General features: G+C 43.1%; 1 protein-coding gene and 1 pseudogene across 3 annotated transcripts in view; both read left to right on the top strand.

Annotated features, from left to right (window-relative positions):
• The first annotated feature begins 3,055 nt into the window (after nucleotides 1–3,055).
• NR1I2 (nuclear receptor subfamily 1 group I member 2) overlaps nucleotides 3,056–22,266 on the top strand; it is a 38,208-nt gene continuing 18,997 nt past the window's right edge. For 2 of the 3 annotated variants that reach the window (XM_012501057.2, XM_003261867.2), the window contains exon 1: nucleotides 3,056–4,872. The gene's annotated coding sequence lies outside the window, so the exon portion shown is untranslated. Of the gene's footprint in view, nucleotides 4,873–5,280; nucleotides 5,423–22,266 lie in introns of those variants that run through there. The other variant, XM_012501056.2, reaches the window with a different exon arrangement.
• LOC115832076 lies at nucleotides 14,489–15,200 on the top strand (annotated as a pseudogene).

Below are 22,266 nucleotides of genomic sequence, written 5' to 3'. Positions count from 1 at the left end.
GGCCGGGCGCGATGGCTCACGCCTGTAATCCCAGCACTTTGGGAGGCCGAGACGGGCGGATCACGAGGTCAGGAGTTCGAGACCACCCTGGCTAACACAATGAAACCCCGTCTCTACTAAAAATACAAAAAAAATTAGCCGGGCATGGTTGCGGGCACCTGTAGTCCCAGCTACTTGGGAGGCTGAGACAGGAGAATGGCGTGAACCCGGGAGGCGGAGCTTGCAGTGAGCCGAGATCCAGCTACTGCACTCCAGCCTGGGCAACAGAGCGAGATTCCATCTCAAAAAAAAAAAAAAAAGATTTAAATGGTTAATTTCATGTTATATGTATTTTTTACCAGAATAAAAAATGTTGGCTGGGTGTGGTGGCTCATGCCTGTGATCCCAACACTTTGAGAGGCCAAGGTGGGAAGATCGCTTGAATTCAGGAGTTCAAGACCAGCCTGGGCAACCTAGGGAAAGCCGTCTCTACCAGAAAAAAATAGCTGGGCATGGTGACATGTGCCTGTAGGCCCAGCTACTCAGAAGGCTGAGGCAGGAGAATCGCTTCAGCCTGGAAGGTTGAGGCTGCAGTGAGCCGTGATTGCCCCCACTGCACTCCAGCCTGGGCAACAGTGCAAGATCCTATCTCAAAAAAAAAAAGTAAAGACTGATAAATTGTACCTTATAAAAATAAAATAAATACATAAAATGTGACTAGCAATTTTAAGACACTTAAATATTTGAATTAATTTATTGAATACCTACTCTGGGAATTAGTGTTATGTTTCCATTTACAGAGACAAAACAGGTCTAATTGATTGACTAAACAATAGCTGTAAATGTGGTCAATGTTTGGATGTCTATTCATAGAATAGGCACAGTTTTTCTGAGAGATGATTTGACTCTCGGCTGTTTCCTGTATGACCCCTCAATTTACATTTTATTCAAGAGTTTCTAATATAATATCGTGGAGCAAAGAAACTTGACAGCAACAGCTGTTGAAAGAAGGTAACTATCATATTAATATTGCTGGGAAGAGGTATTGCGGTGTTATCAGATTCCAGATTTGCACCTTTTCCCCTCAATCCCTGTATCCCTCTCAAACATTATAGTGATTTATGAAAATATACGTATAATTCCAAATAATTTTTAGATAATTCCATATATACTAAATACCTAATTATCTCTTTGCTATCAAAGGATAATTTATCTTCATCATGACACTTGCCATCATTACAAGTTTAAACCCTAAAAATGAAAACTTAAGAGGTTTCACACATTTAAGAGCTAACTCATTTAATAATAAATCAAAAGTAAGTATGAGTTTCATTCAGTAGTAGCATGAGCTAGCTGCAGGGAAGTTCCTCTCAAGGTGGTCCTTTTTCTTTTCAATAAAGGCAGAACTCTATTAAAGCATATTAGTAAAAACCATATTTAAAAGAATTAGTACACTGAACTGAGCAGCCACCAAATGCAATTTGTACCAGGTGATATAAGGGCCTCTGCTCTCAGGGGGCTTATAAGCAACTAAGGCAAGAAGTCACAGATATCATATTCTGCAGTGTAATTTGCAGATGAGGTGAAAACAAAGTGTTCCAAAATTCTAAGAGAGACATTGGAATTCTGACCACAACAAGTGTAATTTATGGAGTCTCAGAGTAATTACAGGATCTGAAACAGCTGGTGCTCAAATTTAGTGGTCCCTCCAGTTGCTGGAACCTGCCATTTCTGGGAAGTTAAAATTTGCGTCACTGCTTCTACTTGTGATAAAATGAAACCGCTTTCAAAGAGAAGATTCCTATTCCTAGCCTTCTTGGGTAACTTCTACTACCTCCACTTAAGGATGAAAAGGGAGAAGGTTCCTCCAAGACTGCCTCATGGGGATCAGAGTGTCACCTCCATGCTCTTGCCCTAAGTGCCCCTGAGCACACGCCAGAGGGAGGCTAAGAGATTTTTGAGAAAGACCATGTGACTGGCTGATAAACATCTATTATCCTCAGATTCCACCTGAATTTATATCATCAGTCCATCACTCTTTTATTTTGTTCTCTCTGTTCCTCTTTTTAAATATAAATATTCTCTGGAGAGGGGGTAAAACATTAAATGAATTCACACTGAGGAAACTGGCCAGGCAAAATGGCTTATGCCTGTAATTTCAGCAACTTGGGAGGCCAAGGCAGACAGATTGCTTGAGCCCCATAGTTTGAGACCAGCTTGGGCAACATAATGAGACCTCGTCTCTACAAAAGAAAAACAAAACAAAAAAATTAGCCAAGCATGGTGGCACGCACCTATAGTCTCAGGTATTTGGGATGCTGAGGTGGGAGGATTGCTTGAGCCCGGGAGGTTGAGGCTGCAGTGAGCCATGACCATGCTACTGCACTCCAGCCTGGGTGACACAGCAAGACACTGTCTCAAAAAGAAAAATGAAACTCTTCAGGCTGATCAGATCTGCTTTTCTCTGATGAGTAGCTTAGGAGCTCTACATTTCTGGTTGCTACAACAGACAAAGTGTAGGTGGAGGTCAAGGCCTCAAATTTCTCTGACTTCCCGGCTGGGCTTGCAAGTGACTCAGGCCCTAACCTGAGGGCATTAGTAAGCTGTGCTTAAGAACGAGAGTGTATTTTCTGGCTGTTTTCTGAACTCATTTCACTATAGAGCCATGCCTGATATTAACAGTGCAGTGCTAGACTAGAGAGGCCTGGCACTCCTACAGCCTTCTCCTGTCTTCCAGCTGGGACTTCACACCACAGACCCGAGGAAAAGAGACCCAAAGATCCCTGCAGAAACCTGAGAATATTTCCTTTACCTCAGTGGTTTCATAATCTGTTCTTAGTTTCCTGTTTCTGCTGTAAATAATTCACTATATTTTTAAGAGAGAGAAGGCCAGGCCCTTGTGAGCCAGGAGGGATTTGAGAGATGATGAAAGCTACGTATGTTACCCATAACCTAAGGACTTCTGGCAAGGTGGCCTAACTGAGCTGGAGTCATGCCTTTCTTCCCTGGACATGGAGATACCTGTCAGTGCAGAATGGCCTACTTTTGATCTTGGAAATAAGTTTCCTGGGGTGAGTTCTTAACTCTTTCCAGCTTTCCCACCCATTTTGGCTGTAGCCATGGCCTTCTGACCTGTGTTTCTCAGGGGACCTGCAGGCCCCAGATATAGCCCCATGCTGTCCTCCTACCCCAGAGCACACTGTTCAGGCTACTTCCACTGGAACTGAAATCCAGTATTTCACTTACTCTTTTTCTTTCCAATATCCTCATGACATTCAATATTTCACATACTCTAGGTCCTCCCTGCCTAAGGCCCAAGTCAACTTTCTGTCCAGTGGGGTTTGTAATCCAATGCTTCCTAGCCCTAGCAGAATCCCATGTGGATAATCAGAAATGTGACTGAAAAAAGGACAGAGCCCTATGACTGTGGGTCCCAGTCCCCACTGCTGGCAGTAAGTCCCCAGCAGTGAGCTGTGTAAGCACCTTACATTCTGCACTTGGTTGAAAACAGCAAGGCAAGCATCCACTTGAGAAATGTTAACCCCTAGGAAATCCCAGCCTCAAGTCTTTCTCATCCCTTGGGAAGTGCAAATTGGATAGAGAAGAAACCGATTAAAAACAAAACAAACAAATCATACTTAGATATTCTGGCTTTTCTCACCAGGGCTGGATTAAAGCGTGTACTTCAAGATAATAACAACGTAAGTCAATAAATAAATGTAAGGAAGTCCGAATGTTCACATGAAGACAACTGTGGTCATTTTTTGGCAATCCCTGGTTCTCTTTTCTACCTGTTTGCTCAGTCGTGGTCTCCCTTTCCCTCTCTTGTTGGGGCCCCTGCTTTACTGTTGCCAGAGGCTTGTACTTCGTTCGCCATTTAGGTAGGAGCAGTTACTTCCACTCCCCACACCTGCCATAAAGCATCTTTGTAAACAAAGCAAGTAGAAGAAACATATCCTGATATCCACCACATTTGGCTTGTGTTGATTCTGTTCACTTGGGAGCAGCTGCTGCTGGGGAACAAGAAGGTTGAGGCTAAAGAGTGAGGACTCTTCAGCTCCCCGCTGGCAGGACCTGGGAGAGGAAAGAGCCCTCAGCTGGTCCATCCTTCCGACTCCTGGTCAGCCTTCTGTTCTGAGATCAAAGTGGTGGGGTCACACTCTCGAGAACTGTGCTCAGCCCCCTCATCTCACACCCTCTCCCTCTCCCTGTGTGCCTGCCTGCCTCCCTCTTACATAACCATGCTGGTGATTGGCACCGTCATAAATCAATACTTTGCTCACTTTCACATCAAGTAACACTATCCAGGGAGGTGGTTTCAACAAAGGAGGAAGTGTTAGGAGATCTAGGTTCAAATTAATGTTGCCCCTTGTGGTAAAGGACAGAGACCCTCAGACTGATGAAATATGCTCAGAATTACTTAGACAAAGCAGACATTTGCCACTCTCTTCCCCTTCTCCTATGTTTTTATAGTGAAGAGACCTGAAAGAAAAAAAGTAGGGAGAACATAATGAGAGTAAATACGGTAATCTCTTCATTTGCTAGTTCAAGTGCTGGACTTGGGACTTAGGAGTGGCAATGGGGCCGCTTAGTGCCTACATCTGACTTGGACTGAAATATAGGTGAGAGATGAGATTGTCTCATATCCGGGGAAATCATAACCTATGACTAGGACGGGAAGAGGAAGCACTGCCTTTACTTCAGTGGGAATCTCGGCCTCAGCCTGCAAGCCAAGTGTTCACAGTGAGAAAAGCCAGAGAATAAGCTGATACTCCTGTCCTGAACAAGGCAGCAGCTCCTTGGTAAAGCTACTCCTTGATCGATCCTTTGCACCAGATTGTTCAAAGTGGACCCTAGGGGAGAAGTCAGAGCAAAGAACTTACCACCAAGCAGGTATGGTTTTTCTTTCTTTCTCTTTTGCTGGGGGCTGACCGCCCTTCAGCTCCATCCAAAAGATGTGTGTGAACACAAATATACCTTCTGTTTGAGGTCAGCATCACAGTGGGTCATGAATCATGTTGGCCTTGCTGCTGTCTCCTCATTTCTAGGTTGGAAAAAAAAAGCATGGAAACAATCACTTAATGTTGAGCCCCATTACTGATGCTTTCTGGTCCTGCACTAGCCTCCTAGAAAAATCATCACAGGAGAAGCCTCAACTACTGCATGAGTTACCACAAGTCACACATACAACCAGCTCCCTGTTACAGGGCTGGAGTCCCTGGACCCAGGAAATACCACCCCCCAGGACTGTGGGAGCTGGGGACTATGGGAACTGGGAGCAACTCAGTCCTGATTCCTTTTGGCCTGCTGGGTTAGTGCTGGCAGCCCCCTGAGGCCAAGGACAGCAGCATGACAGTCACCAGGACTCACCACCTCAAGGAGGGGCCCCTCAGAGCACCTGCCACACCCCTGCACAGTGCTGCGGCTGAGTTGCCTCAGACCAGTGAGTTTTGTACCTCTACTATTGAAAGGGCACCTTCTCCCATAGAACCGAGTCTTGCCTGCATGTGCTCAGTGCCACCAAGTCCTTCTTCTCTCCGCATTACAGCCCAGCTCGGCTGAAGCTATGGCCAGAGGCACTGCTTTAAGGCCACTCCATATCTAGGACAGGTCAACAGACACCTCTGAGGCCACTGAGTCTTGACTCAATGAATCAGCGATAGCAGGCCCTATTCCTCTCCCACATGGCCTCTAATGATGTGGCCAGAGTTGAAAGGATGCTAAGGGAGGCCTCAGAGGCTTATTTAATTGGTTGGTTAATGGGAAAAAGTATTTTTTGGTACACAAATATGCTTTAAAAATATTTTAGTTATGTCATAAAAGTCTAAACCTGGGATTGACAAACTATGGCTCACGGGCTAACTCTGGCCCACCAGCTGTTTTTATAAATGAAGCTTTATTGGAACACAGCCATGCCCATTCATTATGTATTGTATATGGCTGTTTTTGCCCTACAACAGCAAAATTGACCAGTTGCAAAAGAGACAGTATGGCCCACAAAGCCTAAAATATCAACTATCTGGCCTTTAACAGAAAACGTTTGCCAACTCCTGATCTAAAAGCTGTCAGCTTGTTCCAAAATTATTATGGAATAAACCCAAGACAACCACAAAACTGACTAGACTAGGTTTTTTAGGTAATAACTTTTTAAATTATAAAGTAATACATCATTTCATGCTCCTTGAAAATGAGAAAGCAGTATAGATAAACCTAAATTCACCTTTGGCCATTCTGTCAATCCTAATCTCCAGTTTCCCCAAAAGTACTTAGTGAGATATATTTACTGCCAGACTATTGTGTCTCTGTGTGTGTCCATCTATGCATAGATGTACTATTAAACATATCTGTTGTCATGTTGTTCTAATTCTGTTTTTCCACTCAATAGCATGACTTGGAGACTTTCCATATCTGTGTAGAGCTCTACTTCATTTATTTTAACCGCTATGTCATATTTCACGGTGTACACTTCTTTTTAGCCATTTTCTTTTTGATAGATATTTAAGCTTTTCCAATGTTTCAGTCTTACCAACGAACCTCACTGTGTTTTGTCTGCTTGTAGACATGTGCAAGTATTGCACTAGAGGAACTACTGAGAAGTCGAATTGCCACATCACAGGATATATGTGGTTCAATTTTTGGCGCCAAACAGCCCTCCACAGTGCCCGAACCAACTGTACTCCCACCAGCAGAGAAGGATAGTTACTGTTCCTCCACACTCCAAACAATGCTTGCCTGTTTATTCAGTATTTTATCATTTTTTCCATTGAGTTATGAAATAACAACCCGTTATTTCAATATTTTAATTTCCCTGATTATTAATGAAGTTGAGCATTCTTTTTATAGGACCCCTCTTGGCCATTGTATTTCTCTTCTTAAATTACTTATTCATATCCTTAGCTTATTTTATGTTGGATTTTTTTACTTCTTTGTAGGAGTTTGTTATTTATTCTCAATGCCAATTATTTGATATGTGTGTAATATTCTCTCTAAGCCTTGTTTAAATCATACTTTTTAGCCAACAGAAATTTTTACTATTATTGTTGTTGTCAGTTTGATGTAGTTGAATCTGTCAGTTTCCCTCTTTCTGGATATTACTCTTTGAGGCTGATTTTTAAAAGATTTCTCAACTTCCAAGATTATGAAGCTACTTTGGCGCACCCTCCTGTAATACTTTTATTTAAAAAGTTAGTCTTTATTCACCTGGCACTTATTGCAATACATTATTTCAATGTACTGCAATACATTATTTCAATGTATTTATTGAAAAGTCCATCTTTTTCCTATTTGTTTGAAATGTCACCTCTATCATGTACTAAATTCCCACTTACACATGTCCATTTCTGTGTCCTTTTGTATTTATTTCCTATTCCTGAGCCAATTTCCACTATAATGTTTACCTTTTCTACTTGATTTTTTCCCCCAATAAATAGAAAATCTATTTCATGTTTTGATATTTTGCCTGGTTACCTTATGGAATTCTCTTAATAGTTATAAAAGCTTATCAGTTGATTCCTTTGGAATGTCTAGTTAGACAAACATATCATCTATATATAGTGAGAGTTTTGCTCCTTCCTTTCCAATCTTTACAAACCTTAATTTTTTGTGTCTTACTGGTTTTTCTTGGCCATCCAGCATAATGCTGAGTAGTAGCCATGAAAGAAGATAGTCTCAGAACTGATGCATACAGTTGTGTGGGTTGTATACTGCACAATTCTAGGGGATACTGTTTACAAACACTTAGATGTCCTAGGCATTCTTGTCATGTTCCTGATTTCCATTTTTATTTTGTACTATGAACTCATTTGGAACCTTCTCTTTGGGGTTTGTTGAGATTGAAATTGTTTTCCTCTAGAGGATTTATTTTTGCTTTTGCCAGGAACCTGAGGACAGAACTAACTGGGACCACCATAAGCTTGGGGTCTACTGGCCACACAAATAGTGAGAACCCTGACCCAAACTTTCTTGATCGCAGGCCTGTTGTTAAGAATTTCAAAGGAGACTTTTCTTTTTGCTCTACCCAGAGCCAAGGCTGAGAAGGCCTGGGATAGACCTGTCTCCCTCCATGGTTTCTACTGAGGATGTCACTCTTAGGGGATCTTGAGTTTACAGTCTATGATCTGGTTAGGCTCTGGGCTTTGTGCCCTGTTCTACCATTCAAATCCAGGCCCCAGGCCTACAGGAGTCCAGAAAACCCGCAGGATGATCATGACTCCCCTTTCTCATGCCTCTGGCTTAGCATAGTCTTATAAATTTTGGCCTCTTGAGACTTCCTTTACTTTTCTACCAGCTCAATCCTGCATGAAAAATGACACTCTTAAAAATTTAGTATTTCTGGGTGCTGTATACCAGGAGGATTTTATCTAACCAACTTCTCCATAATAGTGCCAGCAATAAAATCTTTATTTTTTATTTTAATGACATTGATTCTAATGCTTCTCCAATAAGATACATAGTAAAAGTGTTTAGTAACTATTCCATATCAAGGTAGTGAAGCTCTCTTCTATTCCTCTTGGTTAACCAAGAATTTTAAATCATGAATGAATATTGAGTTTTATTAAATGCTATTCAGCATTTATTAATTTTCTTATCATATCTCCATAGTTAATTATATAGCTCATCCCAAGGGTGATGGAAGCAGAGATGACCCAGTAGCCACTAGGACCCTTGGAATGCAGACCCATGATTTTTCCATTAAAAAGAACAATAAATTCAGGGAACGTGGACAACATTAATTCAAATTCTTAGTGTGGTTGCCATGTTCTGTTTGTTGAGCCATCAGACTCTTGCCCTCACACTTCAGATATTGGTGTCCTGGGCACAACCTGGGCAGGACAGGAGGAATGTGTAGGGAACCCCTCTTGCATACAGGGGCTTTTCAGGTGGCACAATTTGAAGGGGGCTGGGAAAAGTTCCCTGCAACACCTCCCGAACCTCTTTGAAACATCGATATAACAAACTGAATCTCCAGCTGGAAACTGACATAAAGAGACATATCCAAATCCCTCATGTAATGTTTGAAATAATTTTCCTGGATCTGTGTAAGTTCCAAAGAGTCAAACTATAAAACCACAGGCAATACTGGCACTACACATGTATTGATAAGATAGGCAGTTAACTCAGAGGCCACTGTGTCCTGTTAAATATTGGAAGAGGGTACTGTGTGTACTTATGACCTGGGCTGATGGCAGCTCTCAACTCTGATCTGTGTCTAGCAACCTTCTGACCTCTTGGATCTGATGACCAAGTCCCAGGAAGCATAAAGGCCAATTTTCATTTATGGCCCCCTGAAGATAGCAGCTGACTTCTCTTTCTTGAATTCATAAACTGTGACTTTGGCTATCTGAGTTTCCTCTGGAGGCCTGCCCCACGCCAGGGCCAATGAGGAGGCTTTTGTGAATAATACCTGATTTGTTTCATAAAGAATTTAAAACATATAGCCTCATTTTGTCCCCATGAATTCTGTGAAAAAACAACTTGCATCATGTATCTAGCTACATGACAGGCAGAATCAGAATAAGGGAAAAGAAAAGATGTTCTGGCCAGGCATGGTGGGTCATGCCTGTAATCCCAGCACCTTGGGAGGCCAAGGCGGGTGGATCACTTCAGGTCAGGAGTTTAAGACCAGCCTGGCCAACATGGCGAAAACCCGTCTCTACTAAAAATACAAAAATCATCCAGGTGTGGTGGCACACACCTGTAATTCCAGCTACTTGGGAGGCTGAGGCACGAGAATCATTTGAACCCAGAGGGTGGAGGTTGCAGTGAGCAGAGATCGTACCATGGCACTCCAACCTAGGGGACAGAGTGAGACTGCCTCCAAAAAAAAAAATAAAAAGTTCCATCATTAATTGATTTCATGAACTGGAACACACCCCAGAGCCCCAGTTTCCTCATTTGCAAAAGGGATAATAAGAACTGCCCTGCCCCCGACTCCCTTATTCAACTTGGGATAAGCCCTGCCCTGCCTTCCTCACAGGCACCTTGACATGAAGTTGTAATTTTGAAATCATTTTGTAAACAGCAAAACTTATGCAAATGTGAGTTAAATTCACCAAACATCTCCCTTCACTGAACAACGCCAACGGTTTTATAGGCATCACTTGCCTGCATCTTAGAAATTCAGTATTCTTATATTACATTCCCCTTACCTGCTTTTTTCTCTTTATCCTCTGGTCAGTTCTGCTATTAATGTGTGTGTGTGTGTGTGTGTGTGTGTATGTGTATCTTGGAGATAGTAGGATGATGATATATATCTAATTATGCGTGTGTGTATATATGTGTGTGTACACACATGATTAAATATAATCATGTGTGTATGTATATATATGTATGTATACACACACACATAATTAAATATAATCCTGTTATCTCCAAGAGTTTCTATCCCAAAGATTATCGTTTTTTGTTTTTTTAACCATTTACCCCCTTTTACTTAGACTCTGTTGCTTCAACTTCAAGTTGCCCACTCTTCTCTTCCCATAATCTCAGTGACCGGGTTCCAAAGCTTGTGCTTTGACTCCTTTGAAGACTAAATATATCTGTATGTCCTCCCCACATCCTTTTCCTAGGAAGGAACTATCTCACCCTCAAATGTATATTGACTTTAAAAAATTATTATTATTATTTTAAGAGACAGGGTCTTACTGTGTCACCTAGGCTGGAGAGCAGTGGTATGATCATGGCTCACTGCAGTCTCGAACTCCCGGGCTCAAGCAATCCTCCCGCCTCAGCCCCCCAAATAGCTGGGACTACAGGTGTGTGCCACCATGCCCAGACACTTTTTAAATTTATTTTTGGTAGAGACAGAGTCGCACTTTGTTGCCCAGGTTCATCTGAAATTCCTGGCCTCAAGTGATCCTCCTGCCTCAGCCCCCCTAAGCATTGGGATTACAGGTGTGAGCCACCATCCCTGGCCATTATATATACAAATTTATTTATTTATTATCATTTGATTGAGACAAGTTCTCATTCCCTTGCCCAGGCTGAAGTGCAGTGGGACAATCATGGCTCACTGTAGCCTTGACCTCCTGGGCTCAAGTGTTCTTCCTGCCTCACCCTCCCAAGTAGCTGGGACTACAGGGCACATGTCACCACACTTGGCTAATTTTTTATTTTTTTGTAGAGATGGCATCTTGCTATATTGCCCAGGCTTGTCTCGAACTCCTGGCCTCAAATGATCCTCCTGTTTCAGCTTCCCTAAGTGCTGGGATTACAGGTGGGAGCCACTGTGCCTGGCCTGCATATTGACTTCAAACAACAATTTATAATGTGAGTCATTTCACATATCTCTTTGATTATTTGTTTTATTTCCTAGCACCATGAAGTTGTTTTTATTGACAAGATCATCTCCTCCATGCCAGTCTGTTTGTGTACTGCCAATTTTCTGTCTGGTTAGTTGGATTTCTTAGGTCCTGCTACTACTGCAAGTATGGACTGCAGACCCATAGCATCAGCTCACCTGGGAGCTTGTGAGATGCTGAAGCTCAGACCCACCACAGACTTACTGAATGGGAATTTGCATTTTCATAAGCTCCTGGGTGATCTGTATGTACATGAAAGCTGGAGGATCACTCTCTTGGATTGTAAGCACAGGCTCCAGGTTACCTTAAACAGGGGCACTTCTGAAGCAGGCATGGGAGAGAAGGAAGGCAAAAATCTCAACTGCCAGGGCCCTGACCTCCTAGAGATTAAAATATAGTTCAGAACTCAGGTTGGGATCAAATGCAGTTTAATTGACATGGTTATCTTTTTCTTCGTTTTTGTAGTGCTTTTAAACTACTGTATTAGTCCGTGTTCACATTGCTGATAAAGACATACCTGAGACTGGGTAAATTACAAAGAAAAAGAGGTTCCATGGACTCACAGTTCCATGTGGCTGGGGAGGCCTCACAAACATGGTGGAAGGCAAACGGCATGTCTTACATGGTGGCAGGCAAGAGAGAGAATGAGAACCAAGCAAAAGGGGTTTCCCCTTATAAAACCATCAGATCCCATGAGGCTTATTCACTGCCACGAGAACAGTGGGGGAAACTGCCCCCATGATTCAATTACCTCCCACCAGGTCCCCCCTACATATGTAGCATCATGCAAGCTGCAATTCAATATGAGATTTGGGTGGGAACACAGACAAACCATATCAACTACTGATGTTACTTTCCTTTGTTTCCTTTCTTTCTGCTGCTTCTCCTCCTCACAGCTTCTGTTTCCTCGGGGTCCTTCCTGCTTCACAGCTTCCCTGTCCTGCCTTCTCTCTGAGTGCACTGTGGCTGCCATGCACAGGGCAGGACTGAGACACCCCAACCAGTCTACTATTTTGGCTTCCCTTTCAATTTAAATTCAATTTAAATATTCTTTAAATATTTGATCAACATTTATTTGGTGATGTTCTTTTTTTAATTTGTGGTAAAATATACAGAAGGAGCAGGATTGAAAAATTAATTAATTAATTAATTCTGGTAAAATTCAAATAACAAATTTTACCGTCTTAAGCATTTCTAAGTGTATAGCTCAATAATGTTAAGTATATTTTCATCGTTGTGCAGCCAATCTCCAGAGGTTTTTCATCTTTTAAAAATGGAAACTCTACCCATTAAACAACTCCCATTCCCCTCAGCCCACAGCCCCTGGCAACCACCATTCTACTTTCTGCTTCCATGAGCTTGACTACTATACCTCAAATTTGTCTTTCTGTGACTGGCTTATTTCACTTAGCATAATGTCCTCAAGGTTCATCCATATTGTAGCATGTGTTAGAATTTCCTTTTTTTAAGGCTGACTCATATTCTATTGTAGTATGTCCCATGTTTTGTTTATCCATTCATCAATTGATGAAATTTGGGTTGCTTCTACATTTTGTCTATTGTGAATAGTGCTGCTGTGAACATCAGTGTACAAATATCTCTTCAAGACCCCGATTTCAGTTCTTTTTCGATATACATCCAGAAATGGTTGCTGAATTATATGGTAATTCTATTTCAATTTTCTGAGAAATTGCCATATCGTTATCTATAATGGCTACACCATTTTTACATTCCTACCACCTGAGTCCAGGGTTCCCATTTGTCTACAGCCTTGCCAACACTTGTTATTTTCTGTTTATGTGATAGCGGCCATCCTGAGTGTAAAGTGATGTTTCATTACGGTTTCCCTTTGCATTTGCCTTATGATTAATGATGTTGAGTACTTTTTCACGTGCTTGTTGGCAAGTGATGTTCTTTTAAATGTGTACTATGGTCTTTATGGTCAAAATAAGTAATTTATTCTGTGTAATTTTCCAAACCACACAACTTCTTGGAAGGCATGTTTAAGTGTTTACATAATAAAACAGTACATTTCTTCCTTGCAAACAGCCCTAAGCCACATATTATTCCATTTCTGGCTCTGTCTGCCAACTTCAATGGGCTGTCCTCAGGTTTGGGTTGGCTGGAGTGGCCCTGTGTGACAGGCATGTGAGTGTCCCTGAGCACCGTACAGATACTAGTCTGCATTGTCAAGGAGTGTTTTAAGTCTCCACCTCAGGGTGATGACTGCTTTGGTAGGAAAGGAGGCAATTTAAAATTCACCTGATGTTTGATTCGTTCCAATAATGTTCTGGTGTCTTTGAATATGGCAGCCCCCTAGGCAGCAGCCCAGCCAGCAGACCTTATAACTTAGCTCTGTCTGTATGTCTGACATCCAGACTTACTAGAAGAGGATCTAAATGGGTCAGGGAATTACTTGTCCCCGGGACAGAGCAATTACACCATCCCTCACGGCCCCAGAAGGCCTATGGACCTTTGTTTGGGCACCAGGTGCTCCTCTGAGAGCAGGTTTGGGGTGGGCTTGGCCTCCAGAGTGGCCTCCTCCTGCAAGGTCAGGCTAGATTAACATCTGTGAGAGTCTCCTGTACAAGGAGAGGTGGGAAGCTGTGAACACTCCTGTGTAACACCATTTGTCCCCTTGTGTAATTGCTTCACCAATGTTGACAGCTCATGTGACACACCTGTCTTCTTCTGATGGAGGAAGGAAGTAATACTTTTTCTATCAAAAGGATTCTTTTATCATCCCTGTCCTAAAAAAAAGTTACTTGATGGGTCTCTTGTCAAAATCAGTGATATGGTTTGGATGTTTTGTCCCTTCCAAATCTTATGTTGAAATATGACCTCCAGGCCGGGCGCAGTGGCTCACAACTGTAACCCCAGCACTTTGGGAGGCTGAGGCGGGCAGATCACTTGAGGTCAGGAGTTTGAGACCAGCCTGGCCAACATGGTGAAACCCTGTCTCTACTAAAAATACAAAAATTAGATGTGGAATTCAGAGTGGAAACAGGTGTGAGAGGGTTCAACAGAAGAAAACATAGCTGCCAAGTGTTTGAGTCCGTCGGCAAGTTTGGGCTGGCCTTAGCTGTTGCAGAAGGCATGGTGAACTCTGCCTCATATAACGTGGATGTTGGGCACAGAACTGTCATCTTTGACTGATTCTGTGGAGTACAGGACGTTGTGGTAGGGTAAGGGACTCACTTTCTCATACCATGGGTACAGAAACCAATTATCTTTGACCACCGTTCTCAACCACGTAATGTGCCAGTCATCACTGGTAGCAAAGATTTACAGAATGTCAACATCATACTGTGCATCCTCTTTGGTGCTGTCACTAGCCAGCTTCCTCCCATCTTCACTAGCATCGGAGAAGACTATGATGAGCGTGTGCTGCCATCCATCACTACCGAGATCCTCAAGTCAGTGGTGGCTCGCTTTGATGCTGGAGAACTAATCACCCAGAGAGAGCTGGTCTCCAGGCAGGTGAGCGATGGCCTTACGGAGCGAGCAGCCAGCTTTGGGCTCATCTTGGACAATGTGTCTTTGACACATCTGACCTTCGGGAAGGAGTTCACAGAAGCAGTGGAAGCCAAACAGGTGGTTCAGCAGGATGCAGAGAGGGCCAGAACTCACTGGCCACTGCAGGGGACGGCCTGATGGAGCTGTGCAAGCTGGAAGCTGCGGAGGACATCACGTACCAGCTCTCTCGCTCTTGGAACATCACCAATCTGCCGGCAGGGCAGTCCGTGCTCCTCCAGCTGCCCCAGTGAGGGCCCACCCTGCCTGCACCTCTGTGGGCCAACTAGGCCAGAGCCCCAATGATTCTTAACACTCCCTTCCTTCTGCCTCCACCCCAGAAATCACTGTGAAATTTCATGATTGGCTTAAAGTGAAGGAAATACAGATAAAATCATTTCAGATCTCTTAAAAAAAATATATATATATACAAAATTTAGCTGGACGTGGTGGCGCATGCCTGTAATCCCAGCTACTCCAGAAGCTGAGGTAGGAGAATCACTTGAACCCAAGGGGCAGAGGATATAGTGAGCCGAGATCGCACCACTGCCCTCCAGAGTGGCTGACAGAGCAAGACTCCGTCTCAAAAACCAAAACAAAAAAAAGAACTGTGACCTCCAATGTTGGAGGTAGGCCTAGTGGGAGGTGTTTGGTCATGGGGGTGGATCCCTCATGACTGGTTTGGTACCCTCGGTAATGAGTGATTCTCACTCTTAGTTCATACAAGAGCTGGTTGTTTAAAGAGCCCGGCACCTCCTCTCTCTCTTGCTCCCTCTTGCTGTGTGACATGCTGGCTCCCGCTTCACCTTCTACCATGCTTGGAAGCTTCCTGAGACCTCACCAGAAGCAGATGCTGGTGCCACGCTTGTACAGCCTTCAGAAGCATGAGCCAAACAAACGTTTTTTCTTCATAAATTACCCAGCCTCAGATTCGTTTGTAGCAACACAAAATGGACTAACACAATCAGATCTCACTATAACTCTGGAAACCTGCTGCCCACCCATTCTCTTCTAGCCAAAGTCCACTTTTTCCCCTCCAGAGTTACCGCAAGGAAAATGAACAGCCTCAATCCTTGCCACTCAGGCAAGATTAAAGAGTTACATTGCAGCAGAGAGGCAGGACAAGACCACTGTGGGCCAAGCGATATCAACTCTGCCCAATCAGTGGAGGCTGCCTTCTGGAGGCTGTAAGGGAGGATCAGTTTCCTCACCTCTTCCAGCTTCTAGATGCCATGGCAATCCATGGCTCACAGCCCCTTCTTCCATCTTCAAATCCAGCAACTTAGCAACTGACCCTTTTTCCACATCATGTCTCTTTCTCTGATCAAACCCAGGAAAGTTTTTCTAATTTTAAGATACATGTGATTAGACTAGGCCTGCCTGGATAATTCAGGACACTCCCCATCTCCTGGTTCTGTACCCTCATCACATCTGCAAAGTCCCTTTTGCCATATAAGGAAACATATTCACATGTTCTGGGGATAAGGGTGCAGGCATCTTTGAGCGCCATTATTCTATCTACCATAAGGACACAATCAAAAACATTATAGAGGCATGCCAGGCAATTAGTTAATGAAACAGTTATGACATTTTTCTGAATTCTGTGATGTTGTTACTTGTCCTTTTTAATGTTTGTCATTTGTTGTGATTTCTTTTCTCATTCTTTCTTACAAATATTCTCTTTGGTACATAATTTTGTATTTGTAATTTCATATTTTTTAAAATTATTTTTTAGACAGGGTCTCACTCTGTCACCCAGGCTGGAATGCAGTGGCATGATCCTAGCTCACTGCAGCCTTGAACTCCTGGGCTCAGGCAATCCTCCCACCTCAGACTCCCAAGTAGCTAGGACTACAGGCATGCACCAACATGCCCAGCTGAGTTTTTTTGTTTGTTTTTTTTGGGGGGGTGTTTTTTTTTTTTTTGAGATAGAGTCTCACTCTGCTGCCCAGACTGGAGTTGTGTGAACCTGGCTCACTGCAGCCTCAACCTCCTGGGCTCATGTAATCTTTTTACCTCAGCCTCCTGAGTAGCTGGGACCACAGGTACGTGCCACCACACTTGGCTAATTTTTAAATTTTTTTGTAGAGACAGGGTCTCACCGTGTCACCCAGGCATATCTTGAACTCCTGGACTCAAGTGATCCTCCCACTTTGGCCTCCCAAAGTGCTGAGTTTATAGGTGTGAGCCACTCACCCAGCCTTTTTTTTTTTTTTTTAAGAGATAGGGTCTTGCTATATTGTCCAGGCTGGTTTCATACTCCTCACAATTGATCCTTCCACCTCAGCCTCCCAAAGTGCTGACATTAGAGGCATGAGCCCCCACACCTGGCCTATATTCTTTTTTCTTAAATAGGACTGCCCAGGCCAGGTGCCGTGGTTCATGCCTGTAATCCCTGCATTTTGGGTGGCCAAGACAGGTGGATCACCTGAGGTCAGGAGTTCAAGATTAGCCTGGCCAACATGGTGAAAAACCTGTCTCTACTGAAAATACAAAATTAATCTGGTGTAGTGGTCCATGCCTTGTAGTCCCAGCTACTCGGGAGGCTGAGCCAGAAGAATCGCTTGAACCCAGGAGGCAGAGGTTGCAGTTTGCAGAGATCACGCCTTTGCACTCCAGCCTGAGTGACAAGATTGAAACTCTGTCTTAAAATAAATAAATTAATTAAATTAAGTAATGTAAAATAAAATAAAATAGGACTGCCCAAATTGTGTAAGCCTCAGAACTCACGTAAGCTGACTAAAGGGCACCTCTACTCGCCCATTGACTAACCTGAACACTAGATGAAATTTCTCTTCCAAACACCACTAGTTGGGGAGTCGGCTCTTGGCTGGGGTTGGTCAGTGCACAGGCCAGTAAGGGAGCTGGGCAGGTGCAGAAGTGGAGACTAGCTGTGTCCCAGACAGCGACTCTCCAGCTGTGACCCTGGAGAGTCCTTTAGGAGGGCAAAGTGCAATGTAGGCAGACCTTAAGGGATGCCTCAGTAACAGATAAGCTTTGTGTGCCTGCAGGGGGACGGGAAGAGGGTGGGGCAGGAGAGGGAGATAAAAGGACTCTGAGGCATTGTACTGTGAATTCCTTCAGTCTGCTGCTCTGCTCAGCCAGTCAGCCCTGCCTCCCTTGTTTACGACCACACAGCACTGCTGTGTGTCTGCCTTTCTTTGTGACTCTTCTCTAGCCTCCGCATGGCCAGCAGCCCTCTTCTTTTCTCCTACTCTCTTAAGAAACATGCCCATCACCTGCAGTTTCTCTGGGCTTCCCGTTAATCCGCCTTCCTCATCTCCTAATGCTGCCTCCTCCCTCCCATTGCCAGTGCCTGGAAATAGTCAAGGCCGGGTTCTGTTCTTTTGCTTGAATTTCTTTCACTTGGCCTCTTGACTCTTTCTAAACTACAATTCCCCCATTCTCACTGCCTTAGTTTTCCCTCTGTGTTTCTCAAACTATATGCCACCACACCCTGACAAGGGCTTCTCTCCCGTAGATCATCCCCTTTCTAGTATTTTGCTAGAAATATATAGTGGGATTTTCTCTTTTGCCCTACATCGTCACTAAACTTACCAACCTAATAGGCAGTGTCTTGCACCTTCTACTGATCATTTCATTCTTTCTTGCACTAAAGATGACCAGTTCCCATGTCTGTACCCAATTCCAATTTGGCCCAGATGTATCTGCAGCACTCACCCGTGTTCTCACCCCGAGTCTCTAAATATTTGACTCCAAAGGTCACTAGTGGATCACCTCCCTGCCTCTCACTTTCCCCCAAGGCACAAAGTCTTCTCCCAGCACCTCCCTTTAGTCCTTCCCTTCCTCATGTTTCTTCTGCAGGGGGAGGAACAGGTTCAACTTTGTGATTTTTTTCTAGTTTGTAGTTGTGATCTACCCTGTACCACTGAATCATCTCAAATCATTTAAACACTCACACCAAGTGTGCTGCACTTCATGGTTTAATTCCCTGTTGATCAGAAAACCCCAGGTCCCTGGAACTGAAGCAGGGTCTTATTCAGCCTGACATGACCTGAAATTTCTCCCTGACTCCTTTCCCAGCCCCAAGACAGGGGACTTGCAAGAGTCCCTGTGTTGAGCCTCCTTGGAACCCACTGTCCTCCGTTGGTCATGTTCCACCCAGCAGGTTCTGTCTAGTTCTAATCCTTACAACACTGCTCGCATCCCTTCCTTGCTCCATTGTCCAGCCCTGAGCTCACTCAAGCCTTGTACTGCTCTCCCCTTTTCCCTTCCCTCCCAACCCTATTCCTCTCCTCTCTACATACTCCTGGGAGCCTTGCTCCTTCTGTAGCAGAAACTTCACACACATTTTCTTTTAAATTCCCCTCCATTGCTATCTCCAGTCGCACCGCTCTTCTTCATTTCTTTCCCTCCACGTTCAAACTTGTCTTCTCTGGAGGGCATGCTCTCCTGGGGGCTTCCCCTGGCCCGGCCTCAGCGTGGCGTCTGCCTTTCCCGTTCCTTCCTGCCTTCTCTCCCCTCACTTCTTGCCCTGCCAGATCTGTCTAAGGCAACAGCCCCTGCAGCAGTGCGCTCTCCTCTTCCTCTTCATGCCCAAAGCCATGTCAGCCTCTTTTTAGCAGCTTCCATTTTATTGTAGGGACACTAAGCATAGAGAAGTTAGTGAGTAAAGCGAGTTAGTTCAACATCAGTGGCAAGGGCTAGGACATGGCCTCCTGACTATGACAACAAGACAATGCCCACTATATCTCCAGCCGCTGGGAGCAAAAAACAAAGTCCTCTGACCTCCAGGACGCTACTGGCCAGCTGGGTCCTGTTTGGTCACAATCAGTCATTCCCATGTTTATGTGTGTGTCATTCATGGAAGACCTCCCTTCTCCCTTTAATAGGGGATTTGAGGCCTCTTAGCAAACGAAGTAACTGCACAAAGATGTATGCGTGTGTGTGTGTGTCCCCTTCTCATTCTTATGAAGTCCTAAATGCTCCTCCACTACCCCCAAACAAACACAGGGGATCTCATATTGAAAATCAGCATTCACAGAAAGGAAATGGCCTCATGAGGAAGCAGCAGGAACAACCTGTTTATGGGAGAGTTCAGTGGGCCAGGCAGGAGGTGTCACGGCCCTTCCTCTGCATCTGCCATACCTCCTTCTTCAAGCTGTTTAGGTGGTGCTCTAGGGTGTCAGCCTCCAGGCATTCAGCCATCAGACTCTTACTCTAAAGAGGAAAGGGAAAACTGAGGAAATACAGGCAATTATAGAGGAGAAAATAAAAATAATTCCAACCCCAAATTCATCACTATTTCAATTCTCTGTATATGCATATCTACACACACAGATACATACATACATATCTCTAAAATATAGCATATACAGGACATTATTATTATTGTAGTTTTAAACCTTCAATATTGTTTTATATGCACCCACATATTTACCCTTTTTAGTTCTCCACATTCCCTCCTGAAGTTCCATGCTCCCCACTGGCTTTTGCCAGGATAACTTTCTTTGGTATTACTTGTAATGCAAGTATCTGCTGGCAACAAATTCTTCAGTCTTTGTCTGAAAACGTCTTTATTTTGCCTTTACAATAGAAGGATAATTAAACTGTTGGTCAAATTCTTGGATAGCAATAAGATATCAAAAAGATATCTTTTCTGTTTTACAATTTCAACTGAAAAGTCAACCATTAATCTTAGTTTTATTTCTTTGTGGTTAATTTTTTTTTCTGGTCATTTGTAAGATTCGTTTTCTTGTCATTGATTTCCAGCATTTTTATGATGTGTGGGTAGGTGTATGGGTAGGTATGTGTGTTTTTAATCCTTCTTTCATTAGTTTCAAAAACTTCTTGGCAAGTGTGTTTTCCCAGATTGCTTCTGTCCCAGTCTTGTGTCCGTAACATATGTTAGGCTATTTCACTGAGTCTTGTGTGTCTCCTACACCCTGTTCTTTTCTTAATGCTCTTTTTTGTTTGTTTCTGTGCTTTGGTTTATATATTTTCTGTTGAACTAATTTTGAATTCGCTATCACTGTCTGTTGCTGATTCAATCTGTTGTTAAAACATCCAATGAGTTGTCAGTTTCAGATATTGTACTGTTAATTTCTGGAATGTCCAGAAATGTCCAGTTAATTATTTTTAAAAATAGCATTATTGAGAGATAGCTTATGTATCGTAAAGTCTAATCATTTAAGTGAACAGTTGAATAACTTTTAGTATATTTAGAGTTGTGCAGCTATCATCAAAATCTAATTCCAGGACATATCTATGCTCCAAAAAGTACTCGGGAGGCTGAGGCAGGAGAATGGCGTGAACCCGGGAGGCGGAGCTTGCAGTGAGCCAAGATCGCGCCACTGCACTCCAGCCTGGGCGACAAAGCGAGACTCCATCTCAAAAAAAAAAAAAAAAAGAAAAAAGAAACCTCATGTCCATTTGCCGCCACTCTCTATTCCACTTTCAGCCACAGGCAACCACGAATCTACTTTCTCTATGGATTTGCCTTTCCTGGGCATGTAATATAAGCGGAGCTATACAATATGCGGTCTTTGGGTATACTTCTTTCACTTAGAATAATGTTTTCAAGGTTCATCTGTGCTGTAGCATGTATCCTTCATTCTTTTAAACTGCTGAATAGAATTTCATTGTATATTAGTATTCCGGGTGTATTCCACATTTTATTGATCCACGAACCAGTTGATGAATATGTGGGTCGGGTTTTGGGCTATTATGAATAATGCTGCTGTGAACATTTGTGTACAGTTTGTGTGTGTGGGCATAGCTTTTCATTTCTCTTGGGTGGATATGTAGAAGTGGAATTGCTGAGTTATGGTGAATTTATGTTTAACATTTTAGGTAACTGAGCAATTGTTTTCTTAAGTGGCTGCAGCATTTTACACTCCTGCTAGCAGTGCATAAGGGCTCAGTTTCTCCACATTATTACCGATTCTTACACCTTTTTGATTCGTAGTCATTCTTGTGTATTGTAAGAGGTATTTCTTTGTGGTTTCAATTTGCCTTTCTCTAATAACCTATATTCTTGAGTATATTTTCACATGTTTATTGGTCATTCATAGCTTCTTTGGTGAAATATCTATTTTAATCTTTTGCTCATTTTAAAATTGGGTTATTTGTATTTCTATTATTGAGTCGTAAGAGTTCTTCACATATTCTGCATACAAGTCCCTTATGGGATATGTGATTTTTAAAATATTTTCTGTCTGTGTCTTATCTTTCTACTTTCTTAATTAACAGTGTAGGAAGCACAAACATTTTCAATTTCAATGAAGTTCAATTTATCAACTTTTTTGTGCCACATTTTTTGATTAAAAAACAAACACAAACGACAAAAAAACTTTTAAAAGACAGGAACAGAATAAGTCTTCCGAATGTAATATGACAATCTGTCTTACCAACCACCAGTAATATGCTTTATAAAGAAAACTAGGCTGGGTGTGGTGGTTCACGCCTCTAATCCCAGCATTTTGGGAGGCCGAGGCGGGTGGATCACCTGAGG

Source organism: Nomascus leucogenys, chromosome 21 (assembly GCF_006542625.1).
Source record: "Nomascus leucogenys isolate Asia chromosome 21, Asia_NLE_v1, whole genome shotgun sequence".
In the NCBI taxonomy this organism is placed as follows: Eukaryota; Metazoa; Chordata; class Mammalia; order Primates; family Hylobatidae; genus Nomascus; species Nomascus leucogenys.
The sequence above is the reverse complement of the archived record's forward strand: the minus strand, read 5'-3'. Positions and strand labels throughout refer to the sequence as shown.